We start from the raw sequence: 6,000 nt of genomic DNA, 5'->3' as shown, positions 1-6,000 counted from the left end.
TCTGGTTGCTGATGGCAACGGTTGACCAGGTTGAGGTCACCAGCCATCCTGGAGGAGGGCAGCTCGTATGGAGTGGGCCAGGCCCAGGGCAGAGGGCCTCCCCCAGTGCTGGGAAGCTCTGTGGGGAGAGTGCCCAAGGGTCTGATTTCAGACTCCGATGTTGTGCTTGAATGCAGTAAGCCTTAATGATTCTCTCATCCTGGAAGTTACTCAGTGGCCTGCTCCATCAGCAACCAGGTGTTGTTTTATAGTCAATGTTAAATTGAACAGGAGCACAGAACAGCTGGGAAAATGGCTAGCAGATCGCAATGCCCATGGGGAATCTTAACTTTAAAGGCTTTTAATATTGACACTTTGGTGGCTCTTAGGTGTCTGCATATCTTTCCTGCAGCTCAGGAACACTGAGCTTTTTGACTCACAGTATTCCGCAGCTGTTTTCTTCACCCTATCTTAATTTTAATGCAGATCATTGTTTCTCATAAGGGCAGTGAACCTGAGCAAATAGTTACCTGTTCATGACACGGTACTTCATATCCTTTTGCAGCTCTTCACTATGTCACAGTCCTTCCCAGTTGTTTTTTTCACCTTATTTAAATTTTAATGCAGAATGTTGTTTCTTGTAAGGGCAGTGAACTTGAGCAAATGTTTTCTTAATCATAAGACTGTACTGTACTTCATATGCTTTTGCAACTGTTCCCAATGCCCCTCATGAAGCATGGTGTTGTGGTGTAACCCTAGCTGGTAATTAAGTACCACGCAGCCACTTGCTCACTCCCCCTCACCCAGAGGGATGGGGAGGAGAATCAGAAAAGAATGTAAAACTGAAGGGTTGAGATAAAAGCAATTTAATAATTGAAATTGAAGAAAAATGGAAAACCAATAATAACAATAATGACAATAACAGTTGGGAGCGGGGCGGGGCGGGGGGGGGGGGGGGGGGGGGGGGGGAGTTGGAGGAGGGCAGAGACCAGAAGTGTATAAAATCCAAAGGAAAAGGGAGAAAGGAAAACAGGTGATGCACAGTACAACTGCTCACCACCTGCTGACCAATGTCCAGCCAGTCCCTGATCTGATGATGCCCAGCCAGTACCTGAGCAATGATTTGCAGCCAATCCCCCAAGTTTATATAACAAACGTGATGTCCCATGATATGGAACACCTCTCTGACTAGTTCAGGTCACCTCTCCTGGCTGTGTTCCCTCCCAGTTTCCCATGCCCCTTCAGCCCTTTCTCTGGCAGGGCCTGAGAAACTAAAAAGTCCTTGAGTTAGTATAAACAACACCCAACAACAACCAAAAACATCAGTGTCCTATCAACATTGTTCTCACACCAAATCCAAAACACAGCACTGTACTGGCTACTAAAAAGAAAATTAACTCCATCCCAGCCAACACCAGGACACATGGGCATAAATCACATCTGTCTGTCACATCTTTGCTCCAGAAAAAATCTTCAGAGCAATCAGAAAAATGTATTGCTATAGAAAATATATTGCAATTTCTTGCATTACACAGAGTGCATTCTCTGGTGTTGAGTGAACTGGTTTCTCTATATCCTTCCTTTCTTCTTGGTCTCAACTTCCTTCCCAGATTCTTTACTTTTTTCCCCTGAGCAGCATAGTGGAGCAGGGAATGGGGCTTGCAGTCAGTTCATCTCATCACATGCTGTCTCTGCCGCTCCTTCCTCCTGATGGTCATTCCCTGATCCAACGTGGTGTCCCAACCATGAGACACAGTCCTTCATGAACTCTTCAGCATGGGTCCTTCCCACAGGCTGAAATTCTTCACAAACTGCTCCAGCATGGGTCTTTTCCATGGGGTCACATTTTGTGCCACAAAACCTGTTCCTATGTAGGCTTCTCTCCACAGACCTCAGCTCCTGACAGGAGCCTGCTCTAGCACAAGTTGTCCATGGGCTGCAGCTTCCTTCAGATCACATCCACCTGCTCCAGGGTGTGGTCCTCCACAGGACTCCAGAGTGTGGACCTCCATGAGTTACAGTGGGAGAACCTGCATTACTATGGTCATAAATGTGTTGTATGGCTTTTGGAACAGAAGTTGTCAGAAAAAGCTTTGATTTTTTAGAATTAAGTTTTGGATTGACCCAAAGAAGTCCTAAAATATCTTATTCTATGAAAAGCTCTGTTTAATTAATTGATTTTATTTAAACCTAATTACATTTAATATAATTCAATGCCAGTCATGATCAGAATGACATAAGGGTATTTCTTCAGAATGAAATGCTCTTGGACCCATTTTGTTCCTGGAGTGCAATTATTATCTCTCACTGCACTTCACAAGCCTCATACTCAGAATTCACATCCCTTTTAGTATTATTTACTTGAGCTGTCCAGTGTTCTTCATAGAACTAGGAGTATCTGCAGTCCCTGCCCTCTGTAAGGGAAAGGATTTCAATCTTGGCCAGTGTCACCGGGTCAGGAAAAGCAATCAGGGTACAGAGATCATAGTATGTAGAACAGTACATACATACATATATTGAAAATTAAGAAATGCAGTGGTATCTGTTTGCTGGGTCAAATCTGTCTAATCAGGAATCAGCAGTGGTACTGCATGCATGGGAGAGGGATCTTGCCTGAGTTGTGACGGAAAAGTAAGGGGAGTCGTGTTTACCTACACATTCATGACAGATCCTTCAGTTACACAAGGTATATGGTTTAGCTGCTGCACTTTGCCTGCTCAGTCTGGCACTGCACTTTTTTTCCTCAGATGAAGTGTCCTTGAAAACCCTCACAATCCAGTCCCACAGCTGGTGCCCAACTCATTGTAGGTTCCTGACTTATCCTGGCTTCGCCCTCCAAAGCTTGGCCATACCACTTCCCAGACATCCTCCTGCTTTTTAACCATGCTGACTGGGGAATTCTTGGTCCCACACTGCAACAGAGATGTGGAGGAGAGAATGTTAGATGAGTGTAGTGATTTCTTTATTTAAGGCTCAAACAATTTATGTATTTGGACCTTTAGGGTTTAGCAGAAGGAGAGCTGAACTGTTCACGTGGAAACCAACAGACATCCCAGACTTACATGTTATGTAGACATCCTGAAGATAAATATTGTCAGGTCTAAAGTGAGAATAAACACAGGAGCATAAAAATTACTCTAAAATCACATACTTTACCACATACTGTCTTGAAAAGACAGAACACTGATAGTGATGGGGCTTCCACAACTTTTCCAGGCTACCTATTCCCATGTCTCACCACCCTCATCATAAAACATTTCTTCCCTAGGTCCAGTCTAAATGTATCCACTTGCAGTTTAGAAGTGTTGCCCCTTGTCCTGTCATTGCAGGTCCTGGTAAAAGGACTAGTAACCTTACCCTTTGGTTTGTTTTGGTTTTTTTCTTTCTATTTTTACCTTGCCTTTGACTGAAAGGTTTTCAAGATGAGGTTCCACCCAGTCTTTCTACCCAAATCTCATTGCAGCTGAACATAATTTCAGAGAGGTCATTTTCATACTTCTTTCTAGTCCAAACTTCATTAATAGTTCATTATTTCATTAGTTTTCACGCATATTTATTTTGGTTCATAATGACTCATTTATCTTTCCTCTTATATTTATCTGATTCTCTAACCCAAATCAATTAACAGCACATTCACTTTGTAAAGTAATCAAGTATTTGAAATCTGCATTTACTACACTGAAAGTCTACCATTCCTCCTGCTTTCTGTTGGATTGTCTATGTTCTATGTTGAATTCAGAGATAGAAAAGTTGCATGAAAAGAAAAAAAAATAAAAGCAAAAACTCTAAGTACCTGGAGAACATTCTTATCAGTATTACAGGTATTCAGAAATTGAAAGAAAGAACCCAAATCTAGTTCTGTGTACAGTATCTATGACTAACTGCTAAGTGTAACCCCCAAGACTTAGTGAAATGAGTAAATGTGAGCTAAATGCTAACAGAGCAGAATATAACTATGTTGTTGTAAAATACTGAAAAGCTGCTGACACTTCAACAAAAACTTCCATGTGTTTCTCTTATTTAATCTTGCTTATGCTAACATGTTTTCAGTTTTCTCAGTGCCTTCTACCCAGCCAGTGTCCACGACATCCCCATCACACCACAACTTCTAATTAACTGCAAAGATAAAGAGATAAGCTTGTTCATAAAACTCAGCCTTCTGAAAGAATGATTTCTGTTAAAGACTCCATCAGCTCTTCCTGATGAAATCTTTTTCCTCCATTAATTCCCAGTTCTCATAAATACTACACAAATTCATCCTTAATGCAGCGCCTTGTGCTGACTGTCAGTTGTTTTCATGGTGAATGTGCTTCTTTATATTGTGCCTGCTTGAGTTGATTCTGAATTTTGCCTACTCATTTGCTCTATTTTTCTCCTAATTTTCAGTTTTCTCGGTCACAACTACATCACAACACAATCCTTCTGACAACTGATTCCTTTTTGCCAAATTTCAGATGTCTTGTCAAAAATCAGTTCTATATCTTCCATTTCACCTTTATTGCCTCAGATTAAAATGACAACTGACCTCTTGTCAGCCTTGCAAAACTGTAAAATTAGCTCTTCAAGATGTAATCAATTAGAAATCACTCTGTACTTCCATCCTTCTTTTTGTAGCTTCTCCATTTCATGTTCCACATCTCAAGTTTAAAGCACAGTTCATTATTTTGATAGTGCAGCTTTAAAGTTGGGCTCCTCTCTCTGTTTTAAGCAAGAATTAATAAATAGAGCAAATGCTTCAACTGACTTTCTACTGTGACCTGGAAATACGCAGATAAAAATGGTATTTGAAATTTCTTCCAATGACTCTTTGTTTCTATGGAGCTTCAGCCTAGACATGGTTCTCTATCTAGTACTGTTTACTCTGTTAAGGGATTTCATGCTTTTCTTTTTTTACCTTTCTACCATACAATGCTCAGGAATCACCATAAGGCAATAGCTGGTGTTAGAGACAATTTTATTTGTCTCTAATCCAGCTGATTTTTTTCAGCTATACACTGTGTTCCTCCTTTACTCCCTGTGAACATCTTAAAGTACTCAACGAAATGTTTACATTTGTAAGTAATTTGGTTAATCAAAAGCTTAGCATATCTTGAGGGCTGAGGCTGAAAAGTCATAAGCCATAATGAAATTAAATGAGGAGTCACCAGGAGCTCAGCAGAAAATGCCTCCAGTTCCTGAAGCAGCTACCAAAGGGCAGAGGTTTAAAGATGCCAAGAGCATGTGAGGCAACTTTCACTGCATTCACCAGGATCCATTGTGGAAACAATTTGAAATATTTTTGGCCAACTTTAAGATTCCCAGGAAAAGCAGTTAAAAGATGTACAAAATGGGAGCAACAGAGTCCCTTTGAGAGGGGACACCAGGGAAAACACCAGGAAAATAATGAACTAGAGGAACAGATGTTCAGCTGGAGTTCAGGAGAGTCAGACCCACAGCCTGGGTCCATTCACAGAGGCCTCTGCCAAACCCTTCATCGTTAATATCTACATTAGAAAGATGGGACTTCGGATGTATTTCTTCCACTTCCTTTCCCCCTCCTCTGTGTTCCCCACCACCACCCCCCAACCCATTTCTTTAGAAATAGAGATTCAGAAAAACAAACATACAACTTGCCTTTTTCCAACAAACCAACCACCACAACAAAACCAGCCTTTTGCTCTGCTTCAGTCTGCTCCCTTTTTTGCCTGCATGAATTTTACTAGCTCACAATTCCACTGGGTCAAGTGGAAGATAAAAATCAGTGGTAGACAGATGTTTTTTCAGTAATTGCATGCTTGGTTTTGTATCTGAAAATTTGTGTGAAAGGGAATGACTACTAAAAAATATGTTCTCAAAAATATAGATTGATGGGTAGACAGATAAACACAAAATCTGTTGCTTCTTATGTCTCAAAAAATATTTGATATAATTTTATATTAACAGTAGGAAGCTTGTCCAGTAGAAACTTAAATAAAAGAAACACATTCTTAGTTGTATATATAATCAAGATGGCGATGCAATGGCTATATCTAAAAGGCAGAA

The sequence above is a fragment of the Falco punctatus genome, assembly GCF_963210335.1.
Source record: "Falco punctatus genome assembly, chromosome: Z".
Taxonomy (NCBI): domain Eukaryota; kingdom Metazoa; phylum Chordata; class Aves; order Falconiformes; family Falconidae; genus Falco; species Falco punctatus.
This window is presented reverse-complemented; position numbering follows the sequence as displayed.